The sequence below is a fragment of the Excalfactoria chinensis genome, chromosome 3 (genome assembly GCF_039878825.1).
Source record: "Excalfactoria chinensis isolate bCotChi1 chromosome 3, bCotChi1.hap2, whole genome shotgun sequence".
Lineage (NCBI taxonomy): Eukaryota > Metazoa > Chordata > Aves > Galliformes > Phasianidae > Excalfactoria > Excalfactoria chinensis.
Genome location: NC_092827.1, coordinates 58,034,038 through 58,061,519, shown reverse-complemented (window position 1 = coordinate 58,061,519; position 27,482 = coordinate 58,034,038).

Here is a 27,482-nt window from a genome sequence, read left to right as displayed (position 1 = left end):
CAAAAGTCAGTACTGCAAACTATGCTATGTATTGGTAACAATAATTGAAGGAGATAGGGAAATAGTTACAATTTAATATATTGGAAGTAATATATTGGAATGATATTTTGTGAAGCCTACTTAATCTTTATTTTCTACTTGAAAGATAACAACAAAGCAACTCTCACCTGTAACATGAGCAACAGGAAGCACAAAGCTAGTGATGCAGTCAAGAATTCTATTTTTGCAGGCAGATGTATTCTGCTTATTAAACACAAAGAAACAGTGTCATGGGGAATCTTAATCCACTGTTTTTTGATTCCTAAACCCAGATTCTGTCTGTTCAAATCGTGATGAAGTATTTGTTTTTTAATGGCATTTTGAAAGACTCTGTAAGATGGTCATTCTTCACTTGTAAGTACAAGCCTAGCATACAGATTTTATGCATTTTTACAGCACTCACTGCTTTTCTTTTAATGCTGCCTGTAAATTACATCAACTAATAATTCAAAGATAAACCCTTGCATACACTATCATATATTTTCAACACTTCATATAAATCATCTGTGTAAGTCAGAATCATCTAGACATACATTTGTATATACATGTGTTTGCATTTATTGTACTATATATTAATATTTGTACATACAGCATCATTTTCTAGAATATACTGATGATTAAATGTGAACAAATCTGATAACTTCTGTTCTTGCTTTTCTTAGGATTTTCTGTGTTTCTTAGGATGTTTTTAGGCTGACCAAAAAACACAGATATATTAATGCTATAATGTAAGAGCTTAGGACTGATTTGCAAACAACTTCATACTGTTAAGCAAATCACTTTGTTTACATCCTTCAATCTGTACTTAACAGAACATACAATATACTAACACAAATACTGAAATGTATTTTGTATCAGTATTAGATTTACACTGAACATGAATAAGACTGAGAAATGACAGAAATGTACAAAAGGAAATTTGTTTCACTATAAAGTCCACCTCCTTTGTCCAGAAAATTTATAATCTCTTCTACCTAAGAATTGTAGACTGTCTGGTTTAGCTGTATGTTGCATCTGGTTATATTCACGGAATAATCATATTTTAACATCAAATTCAGATTGTATCTTGACTTAGTATGTACCTTGCTAAAGCACGATTTCTGAATAACACTAAAGAAATGTCTGCTTGTTGTGGGTTGTGCCAATGTAATAGCATACTTCCATGCATTAGCCACCTTTGTGAAAAAATAGGAAGTTGATTAAAACATCCTAAAATTCATTTACATGGCCAATCTTATGGAATATGCACTGTGAGTCTTGCTAACATCATTCTATCTCTTCAGTGTTCTGCTTCTGTACAGTACATTTTTGTAGCTTCTAGGTCAGTAGTAATAAAAGTATCCCAATTAGTAAATAATATGTGGTTTCTTTTCACAACTTTAATTATTAAATCATCTGTGTTTGTTCTGGCAGAGTCTTTTTTTTTTTTTTTAATAAGTTTAGCATGAATGCAGCTACATAGTTTCAAACATGCATATCTATGTAGTTACAGCAAACTGTTTTACTTCCTATTTATCATGTTTTCACATTCTACATTGCATATACATGGCTATGTTCATGCTACTATACTCCCAGAAGACAACACATCAAATTTATGAAATACCATATTGCATTTGAAATAAAGCCAACCCATCTGCCCTGTTTTCAGATGGATATGTTTAGACTTCACAGAATCACAGAATTATCAAGGTTGGTAAAGACCTAAAAGATCATCCAGTCCAACCATCACCAATATTTCCTAGCTAAATCATATCCCTCAACACAACATCCAAACATTTCTTGGACACCCCCATGGTCGGTGACTCCACCACCTCCCTGGGCAGTGCATTCCAGTGCCTGACTACCCTTTCTGAGAAGTAATATTTCCTAATGTCCATCCTTAATCTCCCCTGGCGCAGCTTGAAACCATTGCCTCTAGTTCTATCACTAATTTCAGAATTATATTCAGACCTATTTCAGAATTTCTTCTGTAAAGCCCTGTAATGCCTGGAACACCTGTAATAGATGGAAGTACTCACAGAGAATACCATCATGATCATGCAAGCTGAAAAAGTACTAAAATTCTAAAGTTACCCTTATTTTATATTAATCACTACATTCGAGAATATCAGCTTTTTCTTACCATGGTCTGACAGTGATTTGCCACTGACATTTGCAGTGAAGTTTTTGCTTCTTAAGAACTAATCAACAATACCTATGCCCTCCTCTTTAAGAGGTGCTTAACCAATATTATCATCAAATGCTAGAAACAGTTACAACACCATCACAGAAATAGACCCTTACTGCACTCACAAACAAGACAATTTTATGACTAAAGAAAATATTTTGAGAAGACAGATGCTATCTATTCACATATATACACAAACATCCTAATAAACTCTAAAATTCTTTTCTTCTCATGATGCCTGTTTCAGCACTTTTGCAGTTTTACAGAAACTGTACAAGGTACAGCTAGAAGACCAGGTGAGAGGGTTCCAATGACAGCCCAGAGGAAAGAGAATATCCGACTGCAACCTACTGCAGGGAACCTGCTTTAGCAGGGGGTTGGACTCTATGATCACCAGAGGTCTTTTCCAACCCCAATGATTCTGTGACCGAAGGCCCTGCCACATGTGCTCTAACACAAACAGAAGCAGAGCTTTCCTTCAAAAATACAAAACATTGAAATACATCTACTCGACAGTAGAGTAACTCTGTCTGGTAAATGTAGTAAATAACTGTTACATTAATAGCTACAGGGAAAGATTCCAGTGGGAACATGTCTCAGAGGTGTAATGTCAAATTCCTCATGAACAGTTCTCTGCCTGCTACCTCTGCAGCAAGCAGGTTGCCTCCCTGTGGTTACTGCAAAGGACCTTTTTCTTAGGAGAGGGAGAAACAATTACAATTACTTAAGTAGCTCTTACATAACACGTCATCAGCAGTTTCCTAGAAAAATTATGGCCATACGTAGACACCAGAGCAGCAGTCAACCATCTGAAGTTGAACCTCATCTCCAGTGTATACAGATGCTTCTAGCTATTACAGTTTGCCTGAGGCAAGTGAGTTTTCAAATTCAGGAGGGACTCTTAGCATTGGGAAAAATAAAAATAAAAATTTAAGCAGCAAGGAGAAAGCTACCTGATATTTGTTGATTTTCATGTAAACAAAACATTTCAGCTTGCTCCAGGAGTATATAACATCAGGAGCAACCTAACTTTCAGAGTCTTGAAAACTAATACAAAGAATCAACATAAAGACATATATACCATTATTTCTGCATTGGTTAGTGATAAATTAGATAGCACTGGTTTTACTGTAAAACAAACAAGAAAAAAAGACATTTGCTTATTTGCCAGAATAAATAAAGTTGGCCCCTTCTCATCATCAAAATAATTGATAATACAAAATAATTTTGTAGTTGTTATAGTTAAACAGACTCTGAAATGAGCTAGGTTAATTGAAAAGCTATTATTAGTTTAGAAAGAATATTCTGAAACTATTCCTCACAGCCACAACACCAGCATAGAATCGCAATTACAGTGATTGATAACAAAACTGGGACTCCATGCTGTGTATGTAATGTATGTGTACAGACATATGTATGAAGAGAGGTCGCTGTAGAGCATTTTGCGATATTTGTGTTTTTTGTCATTGCACTTCATCAGCCATTTTGTCAGAGATAGTCTTGAAAGTAATTTGTGCTTCTTTATTGTCTGCTTTTTCATTTTTCAAGACAATTCAAAGGCATGTTTATAACTATATTCAATGCAATTTTTAAGGTTTCCTGCCAGTAACTTCCCACTGCAGTGAAAACTGGCAGTCTATACTGAAGTGGCTAGAACTAAGATAGTCCATTGCTGACTTCAGTTTTCACATAAATTACAAAGGCTTTGAACACTCCTTTGTACTGTCATAAAAGAACCAGGGTATGTCATGAATATGAAACATACACACAATAGCAGCTCACTAACGTAAGGTACTCCTGTTTGGACCCTTTTGCTTAAGCTAGCCAACTTTGTTCAAAGGATGTACAGCATCCTTTGAGAGTAGGGTTCAGTGGTATTTTAAGTGAGTTATGAAAGTCTCCTTAATTATATACTAAGGAATAACAAAATCTTCAAGGAAAAATGGTTACATTCAGATGTGTTACCCCTCCTTTGTCCTCAGCTGTTGATAGGATTTATTCTGGGGAACTCAGTGCAAACCAAGGCAAATAAAAAGTTCAAATCACAACATTAATGTTGTGTGATGAATGCTTATACAAAGGGAAGAGAAAATTGATATTTAATAATATATGCACAGAAATTACAAAGGAAAAAGTGATAGTAGAGGGAGTTGCATGCTGTCAGAACGACTGATGAGAACTAGATGACTTCACAGAGCTACTGAACTTCACTGTTACACTCACTTGAACTTGGAGGCACTTAAATCAACCCTGCCAAACCTAGAAGAGATTCTGTCCTTGCAGACCAGCAAATCAAATGCTTCAACACAATAATAAAAATGTCTAATGACAGATGCTTGTTTTTATTGTGTTTCACTGCCTTTTACTGGTCTGTCCAACCTAACCATTAGCCCAGCTACCTGCTAATTCACAAATCCAACTGGTAAATTTGTAGAAAACTTGGATTAGGTGAAATGAGTTTGTAACACATCATAGCAAAATCATCCTTTTGAACAAAAATCAATGGGAAAGATGAAGCGGATGCTGCTTTTGGAACATCTTAAAAAGGTAGATTTAGATCTGATCCATCTCAGTGTACCAGCTTCACCATTTGCTGATTTAAAATCAGACAAGAAAAGATGAGAACACATCTTCACAATGACTTTTCATAATTTTGTCTAGCTAAAAGCTAGATGGACTCCACACCAGCTGTCACTCAAAGGCTACATGGTCTTCCCACAGCAAACACTGTCTTGGAATTAATTTCATCCTGTGAATAAATTTTAACACCTCTTATAGCAGAAACCTCATTTTCTGTTCCTTTTTTTTTTTTTTTTTTTTTTTTTTTTTTTCTCCACAGCACTGCAACTACTAAAAGGCCAACAATTAGCCCTAACCAGTCTGCCTTAATATGTTTGAAGAGTAACATAGAATCTGCAGTGAACATTTTAAAATTATTTTTCTTTTACATCTATAATTCCCAACTTCTTTGCTATTTGTTCTCAGATAATGCTGCTGCCAGCTTTTTGAGCACAATTCTGCCAGTCCATAATAACCTGCTTTGGTTTAAACATACATGTTTCTTGGTAAATTATAGACTCATATAATCCCTTAATTGGTTTACCTTGTATCTGTGGTGAATACTTCCTCATCTATCACACAAGAGACATTTCGTACCTGCCCTGAACACATGTCCTGAACAAAGTGACTCTTATGGACATAATGTGCCTTGGACTTGTGGATCTTTTCTGACAAAGAAAAAAATATTGAATTAGATAATTCAATAAGATACTTATTCCTCATTATATATATAAAAAGCTGTCAGGAAAAAAAAAAAAAAAAAAAACGTTAATAAAGATCAATAGCAGCAGTTATCTTCTGCATATGTACAGAATCCAGTTCACTGGTGCCCTCTGTATCCTTCCTCCCTCTAAAGGAGATATAAATGTATGCTAATCTTCCTACTTATTGCACCACAGTTCTTTCTGATTAACCACCACAGTAAACATATAAACTGCAATTCAGTCTCCATATCATTTTTTACTTGCTTTATATAAATGTGTTAAATGATGTATGTTTTCTTTCACTGAGAAATGGGCTCCTATTACTAACTTATCAGTTACAAGTAGTTAAACAGACAAGACAGTGAAGACTTATTGTAGGTCCTAGCATAGTGCTTAACATATAGAAAAACAACATCTTGTTACTTGTTCTTCCTATTGAGGGGAAATTAGGCTTCACTAACTCCTGAAATAACGTAAGTACTTTCAAGAACCAAAACTTGAAGTAATTTTTATAGTGTTTAGCTGTCTTGATTCATTTATTTTTGCATTACTGTTGGCACAGCTTCTCCTGAACCACGATGCATTTTATTTGGCAGCCACTTATCAAGCTTTGGCTCTGAGGCAGTGGCAAATAGGTTTTGTATGATTAGTCAGTGTCAACAAGATAAAAGCAAAATTAAGAAACAATAAGCACATTAACACTGTTAGGCATAGAGAGAAAGAAGAAAAAACGTACAGAATCTCTTGGAAGCACACAGACTGTTTTTGAACTGACAGTTGCAGAAATAATGAGTTCTAATTCATAGGCAGCTAAGGTGTTTTTTGTTCAAGGATATTTTTTAAATGTATCTTCTGTATTTACTTCCTATTAAATAAGTTATCTCCTTAGTTTCACCTAAAAGTGTTAAGAAGTTTAAAATGGTGTTTATTATCCTGTCTACTGACCTCTAGGTTGATTCTAGAATTAAAATGGTTCAAACCCATACCTGACCATAAACTATATTTGGGGCTTTTTTCTTATTTCAAGTCCAAATTTTGCTACGGAATCCATATGACAGTATGATAGTGATTTTATTATGTTGACCATGCTAAAAAGCACAAATTCACAACCAACATGCCAAACTTCCCAAAGGCATTACTATTGATATTGATCTAACAGATCATTGTAAGAGAGAGTTTATATTGCTCATAAAAGTTTCATAGGAGGATCAATAAAACAGATTTGACTAAATTCTTAAGAATCTGAAGACACTTGAAAATGTATAGGACGTAAATAAAGACAGAAAGGCTTGATGACTTAAAAATCATGTTCAATTTGCATAGATGCAACTTCAAACATTATTTATCTCTTTCACCTTAAAAGATCATCTCCCACAGGAAATGGGAAAGTCTGTAAGAATGAAAACATAAACAAGAATAGGCCTCTGTTCAGGTAGAGAGTGTGGGAAGTATTGGAGTAATGAGAATGAATGAAAAAGGTGTAAGCTGCATCTACAAACTTAAGCAAACAGAATATTTTTTTTAATAATCAGAAGATTCATTCCACAAAGGGAATATATCAATGAAAGAGATTTTTAACTGTACCTGCAGAGCCAGATGTAACATGTCCCTCAAGGTCCTATGATAACTTTTGATACAGAGATGAAGAAATGTAATAGATGATTCACAATCTATCTGATATTCCATAATGAAGCCTAGTTAAAATGTACAGCATGAAAATTAAAGCAATTTTAACAGGAGTGACTAAAATAAAGGCAGAGATCCTACTCCTTACAAAGAGAACAAACCAGTTACTATAAAATAATTGGCAATAAGCTCAGGGAATTGTTAGTCATGTTTAATGACAGAAGTTTTTAAGGAAAGTTGGCATTTCTTCCACAGGAAGAAAAAAAAAAAAAAAAAAAAAAAAAAAAAAAAAAAAAGGCAAAAATTAGAGAGAACCTTAGAGAAGAACTGTGATGTGCATCCAGAAGATTTGGACCTGAATATCCTACTCCATGTTTTTAACTCAAGAGAGCATACAAAATGTGGCAAGTAGAGAACATCACATAAGAACTATAGATAAATGCTGTATGTACCTAGAGAGAAATCAGACCAGGATACAAACTGAAGGACATATCACAGGTGACATCTAAGATATCAACAAGTAGTTACATAAATTAAAGGTTATCCAACAAGGTTAAGGTAAAGGTTATCCAAGAAAAGCTACCAAAAAATAATTGATGCAAATTGGAGTCTTTTTTAGACAATTCTTTAGAAAGTGTCCTTAACTTATGGCAAGGGGAACTGGAGACAGATTAGTCAATACATTTAATTACATGGAAATATGAAAATAACAAAATAGACAGACTGTGACTAACAAGAAGAAAACTTGGAAGCTATTAATCAAGGTAAAACTGAAAAGCAAATCACTTCAGACAAATCTGATTTCTTTCTTTTTTTTTTCTTTTTTTTTTTTAATCAATTGGAAAACAGCTTTTGTGAGAGAACTAAGGGAAAAAATGTGTATTTTGTCTTTAATACCTCTGAAACAGTTTTTCTTAACTTTCTTATATCAAGTTAATTTGCACTAACTTACATAACAACAGTAAGCTTAATAAACACATTGGAAAAATTGTCACACATAGTTCTTTACCAAAATGGAAGGTCAGATCAAATCAGCGTGTATTGGGTTCTGTGAGCTCCAGAATCTTCAAGATTTTCATTACTACTGCAAAAGACAGAATAAACAGGGTTTACTGAGTTGGAAGATTACCTGTTTTTAGAACACACTAGATCTGTACTAGAAGATAACTTATTCATAAGAAATTGTAAAAATAGCCAAAGTAAAATGCAGTTCAACAGGCACACAAAGTGTTTTTGGAGTTATAGTCAACCACATCAATAAAAGATGAAAAATAAATAACGAAGCAAGCCATTCAAAAGAAAAGACTGTTTGTAGTATCAGACCACATGTTAAATATATCAGTAACGACATAGTAGAAAAGGCAAATATCATTCCAGAGTTCAAACAGAAATGTAATTTACATTACATGAAGTAATACCCATTCACTAGGTGTAGGATCAGCAAGGTCTCCACTTGAGAAAAGTGATTAGTTTTGCCGTTGCTCTTTCAGAGGAACAGTTACTAACTGGAGATGGTCCAGAAGAGAGCAAATAGAGTGATCAGAAGCTTAAAAACTATGTCTGCTGGGAAAAGAGTGCAACCAAGGAATAGATAAATCTAAGCAATTGTAGTCTTTTAAATGAATACAAAATGCAAGTCTGAAAAAGGCAAAAAACCAAACCAAACCAAACCAAAACATGCTTCATACAGGAAGAAAATTCTGTTCTCCCTTTCCAGTGTAATTATAGATAGAAATAATATCCTTAAATGACAGAAAGAAACATCAGAGACCCTTTCTAATAGTGTTAGGGACAGAGCATTTGAGTAAATAAGCTATGGGTGATGTAGAGCTGTAAGCACTAAAAAAATTTAAAAGCAGCTTAGGCAAGTAGCTTGCATTAATAATGGTGCTGAAACTGAAGAAATGCATTAAAGAAATCACTAATTTTCCTTCCAATTGTGTGATTTTATTAATATGTAATAGAAATGTAACACTATGTAGAGACCTAATCTCTCTCACATGGCAGATATTGAAAAGATTTTTTATTATCCATGTCTTGATTCTCTTGACCTATCCAATATGTCAAAATATCGTGAATTTATGGCTAAAAGTAAGGATTTCTATTGATATTTTTTTTACTATCAAGTGCAACTTAGATGATCCTTAACAACTACAATACTGCCTCAGTCTTAAGTGTTTACATTTAAACCTTCAGCCAAATGTTTCACTTCTGTATCTCAATATATCACATCTCTAGCTGAAAAATTGCCTCTGTGTTCACCCAAGCATGTAAAATTCAAACCAATTTTTCCAGCCTTTAAAATAAACTGAGGGTGTGACAATAACATTACTCAGAGAAGATGAACTACCACTGTCATTAAGTGAAACATTTTGATACCTGTTGAGCTAAGTTACTGATGAAAAAAAATGAACCTGTGGTGTTTATGATATCACAAGGATATAAAAAGACATAGAATGAGTGGAAGTTTTAGACTGTAAAAGCAATGCTAAGAATGGATTTTACAGACATAAATAACTTACATGCTTGTTGAGCTACTACAGAAACAGCTCAATGTTGTGTGTTATGTTGTACATCCTTTGAAGTCAAAACAGATTACATGATTCTGACAGCTTTCAAGAAGGAAGGAAAGCTTGCTGGAAATAAGGAAAACATTTACAGATACACTCGGAAATTTAAAATATGACCAGTGAGCTTTGCTGGCTTAGTTTTTCGGGTACCCAATTCTACCTGAAACTTCTGAAGAGTCTTACCATAGTGCAAAGTATTGATCATTTTCCATCCAACAAAAGATTATATTTGGAGTTGTGAGAATATATTGGTTTACTCCAGCAGGCAGCTCAGCATCACACAGCTGCTCACGCACTCTCCCCAGATTGGATGAGGCTGGAAAGGTAGAAGAACAAGAACAAAAGCAACATAAGCCAGAAAGTAATTCATTCACTGCCTTCCATCAGTGGGTATATGTTAAGCCACTTCAAGGAAAATAGGAAGAAAGGAATAGGAATAGGAAGAAAGGTAGCCCTATCCCACATGAAATCAAGACAGCACTGTTTTATATTTCTTTTATAAAAAGAGCACCATGACCTACGGTAAAAGCAGAGTCAAGCAAAAGCTTATGCTAAAGAAACTATGCAACGCATCTCTACTGTCCTCATCACTGTGGCAAGTATGAAAATTGACATCAAGAATTTCTTAATCCATAGTAAATAAGAGTAACAAATTATTATATGAAAACTAATTCCCTTTTGTGGATATTTTCCTTAGATTACACTGGCAAAAAAACATTAGACATTAGGTAAAGTTTAATTACCTTTTGTTGAAACACAAACAACAGAGATTTTGAGTAGTGTCTATTACTAAGACCTTATTTGCATGCATAATATACAGCATTACACACAGGATAGGGTAAAAAAATTATAATTGTATTCTCCCAAAACAATTTAAGTGAGTTGTAATTGTACCCTCACAGAAAGCAACACACAAAAGATACGAAATAACCAGTTTCTGATTTTTTTCAACACCATCCACAGCATTTTGCTAGTCAGAGAATTTTTTCTGTAAATTTTAAAGCCATATCCAAGGTTTTCATAGACAGTATCCTCCCATGTTGAATAACTGTACAGAGACCTTTAAACATTTTAAAGAGAAATTACAGTGGTCAATTGCAATTTAAAAAATGAAGTCTTTGAGAAACATTGTTGAGACCACTCTCTAATAAGTATCTGTAATAACTACCTAACAATATGACATGAACTACAGAGTAAAGATGATAAGCCGTCTTATAAAAAATTACATGCTCATGAAGTCCTGAAATCCACATCATGCCAAGCAATCATTAATAGAGCAAAGAATCATAGTCCAATTCTTTTTGAATTCACAAACCTAATGAGAAGCACCTTTTTTCTCCTAACTCCCACACTGCGCTCTCTTAGGCACTAAAAGTCAGGGTATTTTTCCTGAACAGGTTTTAATACAGCAGATCTCTGTAAACAACCTTACAGTCTCTGAATGATATCACTTTACCGTTGCTCCAAAGTTGTTCTATGCTCTTTAAAATTTGAGATACGGACATCAGAAGAGTAAATAATTATACTGCAGATGAAAGAAGACTGCCTATGTCAGGAAAATAAACATTAACTGTGTTTTACTTCCTTTTCACAATGAATGTGGTTTAACAGAAGCATATGCAAACAGTGATTTTATGTCTTTTGAGATACGTAAACACGTAATGGTGCATTGGAAATACTACTGTCCAGATGTATTACCAAACAGCAACATATGTATTAGAAGAGGTATACAATATTCATCAGAATCTTTCTTCTAGGTCCAAGAGAAGCCAGATAGCATTGCAGAGGGCACACTAAGTTAGAGGTGAAATTGAATCAATTGAAGAACAGTGACAGCTTCCTTTAAGTAAAGGCTGATGGAATATGTGTTTAAATTTTTATTCAAATAGTCAGAAACCATTCTGATCCAGATACTCCTATGGGAAGTGATCTGCCTAAATGTGTTTAAGTGAATTAAATCAGTTACATAATCTAATCCAAATGACAATACAGAACGAAAAGCTTCCACCAGCAAGAAACATAAAGAAGAGATGACTTCTTCAAATGGAAAGATAAGGTCTTGTTATTGGAATGCAGCTCAAAACACTAGGCTGGCCCACAGATACATATGACAGTCTGAAAGTAATAATTACAATTTATTTCCACAGAAATCACAATAGATATAAAGAGCATGATAACTCTGATAGAAAAAACTCTCAGCTACAAAATGCTATTTTTTAACCCAGACACCACCATTATCCATGCATTTTCACTAGCAATGAACAAGTACCTGCATGCTGTACTTACAAAAATCTTCATGACCATTCAGAACATGGCTTGTCTTTCATGTCATCATCAACACTGCCAAGATGCACCACCCACTGCCTCACTGTGCTCACATACACTGTTTGGTTTCCATCAGAGTTCAACAAGTATGAATTAATATCCCCAGGTAATATCCCCTTTTTGTTTTTGTTTTTATTTTGCAGAGGAATTCAATAACGCACCTTTCCTTCAGACAGACTTCCATGTCAGACACCATTCTCTCAGACTGAGACTGCTCTTCTGCTGCCATCTGTCACACAGCAACAAAATGTAACAATATTGGTGAAAGGTTCACACTCCACCATCACACCACAAACATCTACCTCTGACACTGAGGACCAACGTAATAAAATAGAAGGCATTACTTTCAGAGCAGCCCTTGTAGATTTTAAACACAGGCTCCAAGTTGCTTTTAGACAGATTATAAAACCTTTAATTAAATTGTCCCCTTAAATTATCACACGCTACCTGCTGTCAACAGTTTATGGGCTGGTTCAGCCCAGTTCTGTGACTATCAGGGCAGAGGGATTTCACAAAATTCACACCTCTGGAAAAGGGAAACAGGGGACTCCAAAATAATTAAAAACAGTGGCAACTATCTGAGGAGAAACAAACTAATTTACTAAATATGGCATCAGAATGCAAGATAACACACTATGATACAATCTAATTAGAATTGAAGCTAATAAATCAAATATAATGAGTGAGACTGTCCAAAAAACTGAAGGCCTTACACTAATGCTGAAGTGACACGTGCAGCCAGGGCAGGCAGCAGTGAGAAGAGGCGAAGGAGAAGAGTGCCAAAGAGAAAAGCCCAACCAGGTGATCTTGCCAGGAGTTCTCTCCTCTCTGACTGCAAAGTCCCCTGTGCAATGTAGTTCTTCTCTTCCGAACAGGTACCCAGAACTGAAGTACTAACACAACTCCCAGTGCACTGCATGATGTTATGATGTGGAATACCAGTAACCAAAAATCATAAAACCACAACACCTGTGAATCTGTGCAACATAAACACAATTGAAAGGATCTGAGTTAACTGCAGACCAAGGGATGATAAACTAATTTGGGAGAAAAGGAACTAAGCAGGTTCACTGGGGAAGCTAATGCAGCAATTTGACAGAATACAGACTGAAGTCATGGACACCATGGAAGACAAACAGCAGAGGCTGAGAAGGAAAGGACACAAGTGAAAATTTGTGCTAGTGCAGGCATAGACATGCGAAAGAGAATGTCATATTTTTATAAGTGATGATCTTTCTTGTGTGCATTTTTTTGTGTGCATGAGTGGGATTTGTCACAAATTTGGACAGCTCTGTACAAAAATATTTTTCAGCCTTAGGGAGGAATTACTACATAGTGAAATCAGTCATCCTCAACTTTTCTTTCCTTCACATGCCACGATATTTACCAGACATAAATATCATAACTTCTAGGGAAATTAAGTACATTTTTCCAACCAAACCTGGAACAGGGAACAAAAGGAATATAAATTAACTTCTGTACTTCTGTTCTTCACTTGATACTTCTCTTTACTACAGATAAGGAAAATAGTTTTTCTTCTATTTATTGTCATAATTCTGAGTATTTTTATTTTGTTTGTCTTTATTTAAACAAGAATAAAACAGAAAATATTTGCTTATTATGTAGTTGTATAATGTTTTGCATCAAAAATTCACAATGTGATTGTAATTGTGTCATCTTTGTTCAATGCAGCTTTACACTTAATTATCAGCATTGAAAACATCCTATAATGGGAATAGTAGAAACAAGAAGTATATTCTTTCATACTTCTTATGGATTTAAAGTCAACCTGGGAGAAAGCCAAAAGTTCTCACTGAAATACTTAACTCCTCACAATGTACAAAATAGGCCATGTATGTGAATGTAATATATTTTCAGGTTATTTCATATCCTGGCTGTCTGAAATAATAGCACTGAGGATCCTCAATGAAAACTCATTCAAAGCCATTCTCAAAACACGTTCTACATTTTTCAGGTATCTAAGTATTTGTTTTCATGCATTTGTTATAATTCACTATCCTCCACATATATAAATATGGCTGAATTTTAGTTCTGTATTGTCTAGTACAATATGCTAAACTCATAGTAACTTTAAGTAAGTGAATAAGAAATCTGTGTTCTGAGGATATAATTTTTGGTTTATTTATTTATTTAGACTTCCTAATTGTGCCCCAAGCTTTACAGTATACAGTCAGGCTGAATTTTTGAAGTTCTTAAGACAAATGAATATACAGTTTCATTACAACATATTTAAATATTTTTTTTATTTACATTATATATTTGACTATCTTTATAAGTATCATTCCAAAACTGCCAAGGGGCAGAGTTTGGAAAAAGTTACTTCATTTTGCATATTTGCCGTGCCTTGGAGACTGAAGTTGGAAAATAACTATATTGACTCACTGCTCTAGCTAAAATTCTTGGCTTACGGGATCTGGTGAATTTGGAAGTTAAATATAAATATAATTCTAATCTCCTAATCTACATTTCCTGTATGCTATGGAAACTGATTACTACTGGAGAGAAATCTCAGATGAAGTACACTTCTTTTTATTTCCAAACAACACAAATTCTTTGTGGTTTAACCATCACCTGAGCAAATCAGTTCACATGCAGTTGACTGTTCTGGTGATTTGGGTTTATGACTGTATAAAATAGTAGGCACTCAGCAGCACTTAACTAGAAAAAAATGAAATGCATAGAGAAATTAGTACATATTATTAAGTGAAGTACTCACATGTTTCACAGGTATTGTTCTGCATATCTTGTTTCTGGCGGCTGAGAGTGAATACACTAGAAACTGGCAAGGAAACAGGTAGACATAAAGTAGCTGCAGCCTAAGTCAAAAATGGTCGTGAATGCAGACTGTGAAACATGCTGTTTTTTTTCATAGAATAATTGACAGAAAAGTTTTGAAGAACATGAGTAATTTCAAAAAATTCCAGAATAGCCTCAGAATAACACATTGCAAACAAGTCTACAATCCTTTCTTCTTTTTTGAGTCAGATACATGACTACCCAATTAATTCTTGGCATATTTGAGCTCAGCTCTGGAGAAAAGGACTTGAGGGCATCAACACATGAAAAGCTCAACATGAGTCAGAAGTGCATTTGCTACCCAGAAAACCAGTAGTATCTGGTCTGAATCAAAGGAAACATGACCAGTAGATCAAGGGGGGGGCGTAATAATATTCATTTATTACATTTTTTGTGAGACCCAACTTGCAGTACTGCATTCACTCTGGGGCCCTCAATGTGTGAGAACATAGACTGTTGGAGAGAGTCCTCTGAAGGGCTACAAGAATGCACAGAGATCTCAAGCGTATCTCCAATGAAGAGAGGCTAATAGAGTTGAGGTTGTTTGACCCAGAGAAGATAAGGCTCCAGGGAGACTTTATTACAGCTGTCTGGTACTTAAACTGAGAATGGGGATGAATGTTTTATCAGTGAATGTAGTAATAGGACAAAGGATTTTGAACTAAAGGAGGGTAGAAACGGATCAGATATAAGGAAGGGATTCTTCACTATGTGAAGAGTGTGAGGCACTGGACTGGGTTGCCTCTAGAAGCTGTGGCTACCCTATCCCTGGAAGTGTCCGAGGCCTAGTCGGATGGGGCGCTGGTTGAATTTGATATTGTTGAAGCTGCCTCTGCCCTTAAAGGATGGGTTTGGAACTAGGTGTTCTATAAGGTCTCTTCCAACTCAAACTATTTTAAGATTTTAAGATATTTTCACCTCTTACTGAAAGTAAACAAGATGCAAATATAAGCCAAAGGACATTACTGAAGATGAACTGACTGTTAAATTTAACCAGAATAGTATGGGAGTCATCCTATATGGCAGGACATTTTTGTACAGTTCATTATGCTCTTTAGTGATATCAGTAGAAAAGAAGGGAGAAAAAATGAATCCAAGATTTCTTATTTTGTAAAATCACAGCATTCCTTCAAGGGGAGTCATCACTGTGGATTATCCTCCCAAGAAGCCAAAAAGCAGTGAAAATATTGAAACAACTGTATATAAAAAGCCTAACACAAGCAGCAAATAAAAATATTACAACAGGAAAATTTACTCTCATATGAAGTAATCTTCGTGCCTGCAATGTAAAATGCATAATGATATCCAATGTAAAAATAGCATCTGATGGATTTGGGCTGTACATCACTTAAGCACTAATTATTATTATTATTATTTATTTATTTATTTATTCATTCTGAACCTGATGATCTGGGAAAAAAAGGCAGTGTAGAAAACCACTTAACTGGGAGTGACTACATACTGAAAAAGTAGCTGACTAGGAGAAGATAAAAAGTAGAAAAATAATCCCAATGAATTTAAAGGCTGCATTCAGAAATGTGGTATACTAAATTTATAGGAGGAAAGTCTAAGATGAAAAAGTTTTAGAGAGCTGTCATTTCCTAGAGGAGATGAAACAACTGGTACAATCCATCCCAGTGCAGAGAAAGGCATGGAGGCTGTGGCTGAACTATGACCTCAGCTACAGGAATGGAAGAATGCTAAAGCAAAAAACAGGTTAGATCATGAAAAACACATAGAAATGAGTAGACTGTATAAATGCTAAGTTGAAAAAAATATAACATGATCTGCAAATGACAATAAAGTAATCAAGAAATAGTATTTTAACAGCGGAAGAGACAATCCCCTGTAGCAGCAAGGATGGAAAACTACTTTGGTGAGCAAAAGTATTCAAGGCATGCTTCTATCTGTCTTTAGTAGATAGGGCAGTAGCACAATTTAGTGGAATAGAACAATCTAGTATGAGCATCAAAGGCATAAAATCTGATAGTACAATTGGAAAAGATCAAGTCAAAGGCAATTTGAAAAACAAAATATAATTTAAATTAAGTTGCTGAGGCCATTAAAATTTCTGAAAAAGAAAAGGAGAAAGAAGAAAGAAAAAGGTAGTAAGTAGTAAGAATCTGTGAAAAAATAAATTGTCTTAAATGACTGATTTAGTTCCATTGTGGGGCAGCATGACTTGTGAATAGAAAAGAAATGGTAACTGTCATTTATCACAAGTTTTAATGCAATTCTAAATGACAATCAATACAGTGAAATACAACCTATCTATAAGGTGAGTGGCTGACTATTCCTACTAAAGAAAATATTAGTCAATCATACTACTAAAAGTGAATGGATGATGAAGTTTTCTCTTTCAGATTCTATTCTGCATGCAGGTTTTTTTCAGTATTTCATTAAAATCAAGGTGAAGAAATAGACCACATATATATAGATTGCAGATTACAAGAAACTAAAGAATACAGTGAATTTGCTGAAGAATGTAATTAAAAAAAAAAAAAAACAAAAAAAAAAACTAATTCCTGGAAAAAAAATATGCAATTCAGTAGAAGCTTAGGAAAGTTATTGTTGTTGATTTAATTTAGAAATTGGACATGATTAAATTACCCAAGTACAGGAATAACGAAAACCAAGCAGTAATAAATAAATAAATAAATACTATGATAATTGGTGAGAATTTTAAATTATATAGAAGTAAAGAATATAATTATATAAATATATAAAGGTAAAACTCCAGGAAGAAAAAGTAAAAATACACTCAAGTCAAATGAATTAATTCTTCTAATTCATAACACTGGAAAGCCTCAGCTGCAATTTCACTTTTAAGTTAAATTACTGGATTCTTTACTAAAAATATAGGACAACTGAGACAGCAGAGAGGAAAGCAAAAGAAAAAGAGGTGCACATCAAGAAGAATATGGATCAGTTAAGGTCATTTAGCCTAAAGAAGAAAATTTTAGAAGCATAATATGACATAAAACTGATACTCTAAAACATAAAGGCTGTCACAAAGAAAGAGGGAATATTCTGTTCTAAATGAGATAACAAGAATGAATTGCAGTTAAGAATACTACTGTGACTTTTTATGAAGATTAGAGAAGCATCAGAATTGATCATGTGGGAGGTTGTGAAGGTTCCATCAGTGGCTGAAGCTAAAACTAGATTAGAGAATGTTCCCTCATGATTATAAAATGCCCTTGATTCCTACGCAAAGTCACTAGGCCTGTCGGGTAACCTCTTGGTTTTTTGTGTTTGTTTTTTTTTCTCCCCAAGATTACATATATTTCCAAATTTCCCTCTAGTTTTCCAAAATCCCCCACACATGCAGATATCTAGTTTAAATTCTTGATTAGCCGCCTCTTTGTCTCCAATTTAAAGTTATTTGCAAAGGTACTAACATCTTGCAGCATTTTCCAGATCAATAGTTGCAGGAAATGAAAGAATTAAAATCCTGGAGCAAGAAATTGAGGTATTTAGAGCTACACAGATGCTTATATAACTCTGCCAGATAGAGCAACAAACATCCACATGAAACATCCAGACATCCTTATTAACAGATCTGCCCCTCAGATGTTCTCCATCATTCTTCCATCAGTGCCTGGGGGAACGTTTAAAGCAGCTACTTCATGATGAGATCCTAATATTTTTCATGCGTCTCAAATACATGCTGGCAGTCTTACAACCTAGACCACATTGAACACAGTTTAGATAATTTTCTTCTCCTTTCTTTCAGTTTGACATTTTTCTTTCCCATGTTCTCTCCATCTTCAGTTCTTCTTCATTTGCTTTTAGATTCACCTCACACTACTGGTTCACAAATAGCTGGAGAAATCTGCCACTGGACAGCACAAATATTTTACTCAATTCGTGGCAGAAAAGCAGTAAAATAAAATTAGAAATCAAAGTTTTGTAACAGTACTTCTGTTCCTATTTTAGTGTCATCAAAATAAAATAGTCCTTGTTTCGGAAAAAAAAAAAAAAAACAAACAAAAAACAAACAAATCTGTTTTTAATGTTTATATATTAATTCTATTACCAACCCAAGCAAATAAAAAAACCTACATAGAAATAAAATATTACAAATAACTTCAACTCTGAATTTTGTAGTCCAATTGGTAAAGTAATGTTGATTTGTATAAGAAGAGCTACCTTACTAGCCCTAATTCACTACAAGCCTTCTCTCCTTCTCTTTAAAAGCTAGCAGACAGACTTCAGCAAGGAGGTATGCCAGATGCGGATCAATCCCTGAAGATGCTTAGGTATGCACAAAAGTCAGGGTTTGAGCTTAACTTTATTAAAAAAAAAAAAAAAAGAGGGAGAGACACCGATCTCCCCCTTCCAATGACATATTTTACTCTTTTGATTGTTAATATATATTAAATATTATACCCATATATAACATAATATACAGTAATACATGTATAACATAATATGCAATGTGATGGATAGTACATCATATGTAACATTATATAATGTACTAAAGTGTTGCATATAATATGTAATACACAATTTCTGATGTATCATGTGGAGAGATTTAAGGGGCAAATTCATGGGAAAATTTGTCATGATTGCTCAAAGCATTAAAGCCCCCCAAGGACCTCCCACATGAAAAAAACAGCCATGAAAACATTTTAGAATAGCCTTCTGCTTTTCTCTGTCAAGTAATGAAAGACATGCTGGGAGAACTTTTATTTATCAAAACAAACAGTGAATGGTTGGAGTGGTTACTATATCGGGGCAAATATTAGTAGAGATACATCCCACTAACCCTTAGTTGATTCTCACTTCACAGCTACTGTCTTCCCACTTGGGTATTTCCCTGATTTTGGTAAAATTTGCAATTTAAATGGTGAGTGGCAATTACCAGCATTTCTATGAAAGCCAAATCAAATCTGGTCCCTAAAAAAACACTTTTGAAAGCATCCTGATGTACACCTCCATGGATGCTATGTCTTGCAAGGACAGCTCCAGCACCAACTTTATGTTGAAAACAAGCCATCCTATCATTATCTCTCTATATCTGTCAGTCAAATTTATTAGCGCAAGAGCAGGGTTATAAAGCAACAAGGCTAGATGCTTTAGGGAAAATATTTTTAAATGTTCTTGAGAAAAACAAGACACTGAGTCATCCCAGAAATGTTTGTAAGGACTTTGTCTAAGTTTATTTCATTTTTAAATCCTTGACGTTTTTCTGTCTACTGTACATCCAGGCACTGCTAAGTATGTACATTGTAAATTTGATTTCTCTTACTTCTAAATGAGAAAATTTCAGTAATATTTTCCAACTTTTTTTCTGAATCACTATTATAACAAAAAAAACCTTCACTTCTTTGATCACTGCATTCACAATATATTCTCTGCTTGAAAGAAAATGCTTTCCAAACAATACACACAAAAGTGAATCTTCTCTCCCTGAACTGACACTGTTAAAAACTTAAAGGCAATGCAATAAAATGTCACTGTGATTTTAATTTAGATTCTAAACATTACTCATTTTTACCTCAGTCAGCATATAGAGACTGACTTGTGTACAAAATCAAGTGCAGATCCAGTTAGCGTAATTTGTTAAAACAACACCTAGTCCATGGAATTTTTCACTGCTGCCAGTCTCATTTTAACATCTACATTTGTATTTCAGGCTCTTTTTTTAGAGCTGTTGACAACAGCCTTTTAATACCTGCTGAGAGATTTTCATACAAAGAGTGGCATTAATGAAATTTAATAATACTGTCAGGTCTACACTTGATGTGATCAGATCAAATCACAACTCACTTCCAATAATAAGGAAATTAAAAAACAAAGAAACAAAAAAACATTTAGATTAAAAAAAAAAAAAAACAAACACCATTTATTTAACCCCTCTTGGAAGATTATGGTGTTGTTTCCAAGGCTTTCATTTTGTGGATATTCCCACTGAGTTTAACAGATGGAATGAATAAAAACATGATTTGTCTGAAGGAGAAGTGAAATCAAAGTTTTTAACAAAAACAAATTTTTCAAATAGATGTCAAAGGTAGAGGCACATTTCTGGAAGGTGGGAAGATGGGTGAGGCAATCTATCTTTTTAAAAGCAGTAGAAAGAATAAAATAGTAAATAAAATTCAGTTTAATGTACAACAAAACCCAGACTCATTATAAGCAGAAAGGTGAGCTGTGAAGAAAATACAAACGCAAGACAAGGATGTATGAAGAAACTGGTGGATAATCAATTGCTTATAATTTTAAGTGTGTTTATATTATATTTTTACCTACCATTTACAATCCACAATCTTTTTTCTCTTCTGTAAATATTACAGTATGACCAATGAAGAGATTAAAAAGGTGGTGGGTTTGTTTGTTTTTGTTTTTTGTTTTTTGCAGTATGCTGTGCAATTTTACTGAAATTCACAGACAGTAAGTAAAATGCATACCTTAAAATGCTGCCTCAGTATAAAAGCATTTCTTTAACTCATCCAGTTTTAATTCAGAAAATGAAGCTGCCATCATCCTTTGGAGGTGTAAGAATGCATAAGATTAATGGTAGGTCTAGGGAGCACTGCATTCATGCAGTGCCCAAATGTTTTTCTGATAGAAGAGAAAATGCTCCATATGTCAACTTATAACACACAGCTACTGAGCTGAATTGTCATGCTGTTCTGACTTTGATAACTATATTATTTTTTTCTCCTCCATCAACTGTTGCTCCAATTCTTGATTCAATATCTGTAAGTGACCATCTGCTGTAAAAAATGTCTAATATATTAATGGGCTTAGGATACTGCTAGTCTTGACAGAAACACAGTATGATGAGGATAATAGGTTAAATGTATTCTCACATCAAAGGTATCTTTACTACAGACTCCTACTTTTTCAAGATACACATATTCCAAGATGCTCAAAAATAAGTATTTGGAGTTAATCTGGCTGCTATAATTTATATCATTTAAGGAACCAAATATCATAAAACATTTAAAACCAGGGTACTTTCTAATTTGACAGACATACACACAATGCTATCAGGATCTAATCTACTGACTTTAATTTAATGTTCTTTTCTCTGTGTATTATATACACATTTTAAGGTAGAATTGCATAAATGTGACCAAAATAAAAAGAAAACCATTATATTCCACTCTGAAACTTTGTCACATTTCCTTGATAGTAATTCAGTAACACTGGCAGAATGCTCGTTGACTGTGCACAGATCCTGCTTGACATCAAAGTTCACAGAATTAAGCAAATATGTAGAATACAGTGATTTGGGGGTTTAGGTCTACTTCAAGAGTCAAAAGGTTGAAGAAGGAATGCATCATTCCTACCAGAGTTATCATTTATTTTTAGTTAATGTCAAAACTTTTACATTCTTTCCTAAAAATCAATCATTTTTTGCTCAATTCTTCTGAAAGTCATAATCTACTGGACAGTCTTGCTGAAAGCCATGCTGTACTAAGTTAACATACATAAAAAAACAGCACAGATGTTAAAGTAAAAACTTTTATTTTCCTAATGTACTTGGCATAAAGTAAAATGAAATTCAAAGGTGTTGAAGTATTCAGTTGACATTTACAAGCTACATCTTCCACTGAGTAATTAATTAATATTATCTATTCTAATATACACACCCACAGTCTTCAGGTGACGACTGAAAACTTTTCAGAAACATTCCATGTGATGAAGTTTTGGGCCAGTCATTTAATAGACTTCTTGGAAATCTAATCTTTAATTTCATACCAATATCTTTTCATTGTTATGACTATTACAATTCATGTGAATTACATGTCTTGGCTTTGAAGTTTGTTGAAATTTAACAACCAATAAAGAACTTAAAAATAATTCTCATTATTTTCCCCATTAGAGTGTGCAAAAGAAATTCCTGTATTTTATGAAATAAGAAAGAATTCATAGACCAAACTAGTGAACACACTTGGAAAAGTACAAAATGTGTATTTAGATGGCATGGTGATTGAAAAAAGTTTTTATCAAGGATCATAAGATTTCCATGTAGAAATCTTTTTTAGGAAAGTAATGACAAGACACATACAGTTGGTGTTTTACATCTTAACAGTCTCTCTATAAGCATCTAATAAAATCCTAGCTGAGTGCAGTGAAAAGAAAGCTATTAACTTCAGAAAACCAAACAAGATTCTAATAGTGATTATTCTATTAGATTACAGTACCTAAAAAAGAACATTTCAGAATCTGGATTTTGTTTCCCATGTCAATCTATTAAGGGAACTACTTTTTAAAACTGGAAAAATGTTTTTATGCAAAGTTCCTACCATACATTAACATTTAAGAAACAGCATCTACTAAATCATGAAGTATATATAAGATTGATGCAGTGACCACACTGTTCTACCAAATCTGGATGACAGTCCGATTATGATATAATTTTGACCCTAGTGTTTGAAGCTGTAAGGCTGAAGAAGAAATTGATAATTTTTTTCAAGTGGCTTATTCGTCTCACTTCAACATACAGATTATTGACGTAGTTTTTGGTTTTTTTTTAAATTGAAAAAGACAAAATTTAATGGGACACTTCTTTAGCAGAGACAAATAATCTGGAATAAAAAAAAAAAAAAGGGGGGGGTGTGACAGCAGTCATTTACAGTAGAGAAAATGTTATTCTTTTAAGGTCTTCAAGATTTTGCATTTTAATACATATATCAAGCATTTAGAAGTCTAAAGCAGTTAAATACCTCTTAGGCAAATAGAAACTACCATCTGCAGGGTTCTGCTTTCGTACAGACATCCTATACAATGAAAAAGAGATGAAGCCAAGAGAGTTTTAATATATATATATATAAATATATATAGGAATTCAAAGGAACATCTTAAAGAAACAAATTCTTTGGAAAATATTTAATAATAGAATTCTGAAACCATTGCCAGATATGTTATTTAGATATGAATTCTCAGTGAGATGCTGTAACTGTACAAGACTAAGTTCCTCCAAAAATAAATGAATTAATTTTATAGTTCAGGGCTTTCTGGTCTATAATCATATTATCTATCATCAGATATAATTTCCAGAAGCCACAGTTACCTCAAGCTGTGCCGACACAGCTCATCTTTATCAGGAGTATTTGATGAGTTCATCCCACATGAGACATGGAAAAACACCTTGCCATTTCACACAGATGTTTGTTATGCAAAGACTTCTCAGGGTGTGATAGCATACAGTCATCCAGAAATGGCAATGGTGGGCTTAATCATAATTTAAGAGTTGCTCACCACACACATCAGCAAAATAAAAGCATCTTATTTTTGCTTCAGAATGTCTTTGCTTTGGATGTCCTTTCTTTCCTAATGAAGAACAAATTCATTAAAATAATCTTAAGTTCCAACAAATAGCAAAGAATAGGTCTGGAGATTTATTATGACAGAGGGAGAAGAAGAGGGATAAAGTACAGTCACAGAAAAAGAAGAGAATATGTCTAAAGACTTAACTGCTTAATTTTCACTACTGAAATTCCTGCCAAAATATCTGAGCTAGAACTTCTTTCGTCTTGTTTCACATGAAGTTCCCATCAACATTGTTTCTACAATCATTATGACAACAGTACCTACATTCTGTTATACTTTGAGGCTCCAGAAGATGCTATGAAATTAACTACCTGGTTTTCAGATAGAAAAGATCAAAATCAAGCTGGTTTGCAATGTAATTACATTTATGTAGATGTAATTACATTTTATTTTTTGACACTGTTTAATGAAAATGTTTCCATTTTCTATCAAAAACTAAAAATGTTGAAAATTTTCACTGGAAGACAAATAATTTAAAATATAAAAAATCCCTTTCAGAGAAAGATTAGAACCACTGTAATCAACTTCACTTCTCCTTTTTAAATTTCAGTGGATTCAATAGGGTTTTGCCAAATTCACAGCAAAAAAAAAAAACAAAACTATAGAATGTTTAGGCATCTGTCTAACATGCAACTAATTAGAAAAGACTGACAATCTTGGGAGTTAAACCAATAAAACTTGAGAATGTTCACACTAAGCAAATTATTAAAGTAACAGAAAAACAAAATTCCATCCATCACTGTGGTACTACCTCAAAGCTGTAGCAGTGTAGGTACTGATACCGTGGTTCAGAGAATATACAATTAGCATGGATATCAATGTAGTAAGCAAATTAACCAAATGAATAAATTAAACCTTTCAGAAATCTGTGCTGAAAGAGCACCAGTTTTTGGACCAGTGAAAAAAAAAAAGTAGGACTCATGATACAAATGAAAAAATTAAAATCAAATCAAAATACTCTTATTTGATGTAATTCAATAATTTGGAGATATGTTACAAACAAAAATGGAATAATATAATTATATCTATCCTTCATAAAGACATGCCTAAAGGAGAAACTGTTAGAAGATTTAAAATCCCTCTAGAATTGTACCCAGAAAGAAGTTAAAGCATTATCAACTAAAAACCAAATTCATAACAGGTCAGATACCCCCCAGATCAGATTTCATTGACCGTGCTTAGACAAAATTAAGCAAATAAAGAAACAAAAACTAAAAGACAAAAACAACTCTGAGTTAAACATGAAGGATTATGGAAGTTTTAGTTTGGACATAGGGGACATAAAATATCCTGTAGGGGAAAACACAGTTCACTCTGTAATGCAGAAGAAAGAGTTGAACTTAATGGGGGGGGGGGGGGGGAAGAAACTATACCCCACAGGTGTCAGCATTAATTTTCAAAGACAACAGTCTTTGGGGAAGAGAGATACTAACGGAATACACTGAACAGATGCCAGTATCACAGGCTGCAGATACCTACAGGGATATATCCTTCACTCAAGGCTCTGTTTGAAATCAGAGAGAAATGAAAGAGAATCCCAATGGTTATATATATATGAATGAATCAAGTGTGGACTCATACCATCTGTGTTTTTGCCTGTATGTGTAACAATTTCAAATTCACTACATTGAAAAACAATATAATAAAAATACTAGAACTATCACACTGTTTTCCTGTTTATTAAACTAGACAGCATACACATGGAATTCTGTTAATATAAGTAATTTTAAATGCTTCTGAACTGTATGGTCAATTACAGTTTCAACAGCTGCTTCACTATAGCAACATTTGTTGCAATAAATATGAAATAACTTAGGAATAGAAATATCAAGAATATGTGAAACACTTTCCCCATCCAAAAAGCACATATTTTAAAAGCTAATTTTCTAACTGTTCTCTATGATGAGCCAAAGCCAAGTAATGAATTAACTTCACTCCATCAACCTCTAATTACAACATTTCTAATCAGGCCAATTTTAGGCATATGTTAATATCTAGAAGTACATTTGGATTTTCTGGATAATCACCCTGTATCTACTAAAGTACACATTCTGTGTATGAAACTCAAAGTGCTAGCACAGGTTCATATTGCTATTCAGAAAATATTTCTGTCTAAACCCAATTGACTTGTCTGACATGATATTTTCAAGGTAGAATTTACAGCTAAAGTCTGCCACACCCTTGTATCCCTACAATATAAATTATAACATTTTTCATTTAAGTTAGTGAGCTCAGATAAGTTCCAAGTCTCTGAAAATAGCAATGAAAGAAATCTGACAGGAGTTCATGAAATCAGAGGCAGTTTGGAGGTGAATAGAAAATGCCTCTCTGGCTTTCAAGCACAGGCATTAGGAGCCTTCAGTAGTCAGTAAAAAAAACAAGCAAGAGGAATTTATTTTGTTTCCACACTATTGGGTAGCAAACTTTGTAAAAGATTGCCATAGGCTGCACAGATACAAGGAAGTTTGCCTTAAAGCAATGAGGATATGACAAAAAAAAATGCATGGCCAATTAAATGCATAGATACCAGCTTAGGTTCAAGCAAACAAAAATTCTTAAAGACAAACTGCAGGTCTCTTTTAACACGAAGTTCATGGCTACAAACACTAGTGAAATGCTTGCCCCAGTCTTTCACTCCTCTGTGAGGACTGGCTGTGGGTCGCTAAATAAGACAGCAGGAAAAAAAAAAAAAAAAAAAAAAAAAAAAATCTGATTTGAGTGACATTTCCTGGATCTTTGAAATTTGTGTGAGCTACGTATGCTAATTTATCCAAATCTTAAGGTAGTAATAGCCACTTTCAGGAAGCCAATCTTTCCTGCTGCTTCTCAGAAGCAATGATTATATCATATGTTATTATTTTAATGGAATGAGTACTATTTGGCAGAAATGTATTTGGGAGAAAAATGTGAGCAAGCTTAAAATACAGATATTAACCAGGTTTGAGAGTAGGGAGTTAAAGAAGCATGAAATTAAGTTATGCTAAGAGGTGATTTTTAAAATAGCTTATTTCCACCAGAGCACTACTGTGTTCATGTCAAGTACTCTGTGCTCTCAAATGCATAACGAACTCACTGCAGGTTTCCAGAAGCAGCAGAAAAGATTAATAATATGGAAATGCTGAATGTGAGGAGATGAATACAATTTTGACTAAAAGACCAACTATCCTGAAAAGGTCAGGTCATTTATGTCTTAAATGTATAAAATAAAGTGACAGTAATATTAAAAGATTATGAATTGATCTTCATATGAAGATCCAAACAGAGAGCTTGAAACACCTAGCATGAAGATTTTTAAACATTCTTAGCCAAGTAAGAGGTGATTTTTTTCTTTCTTTTTTTTTTAATGTTTTTTGTTTTTTAACATGCTGTTATCCCATCTTCTGTACC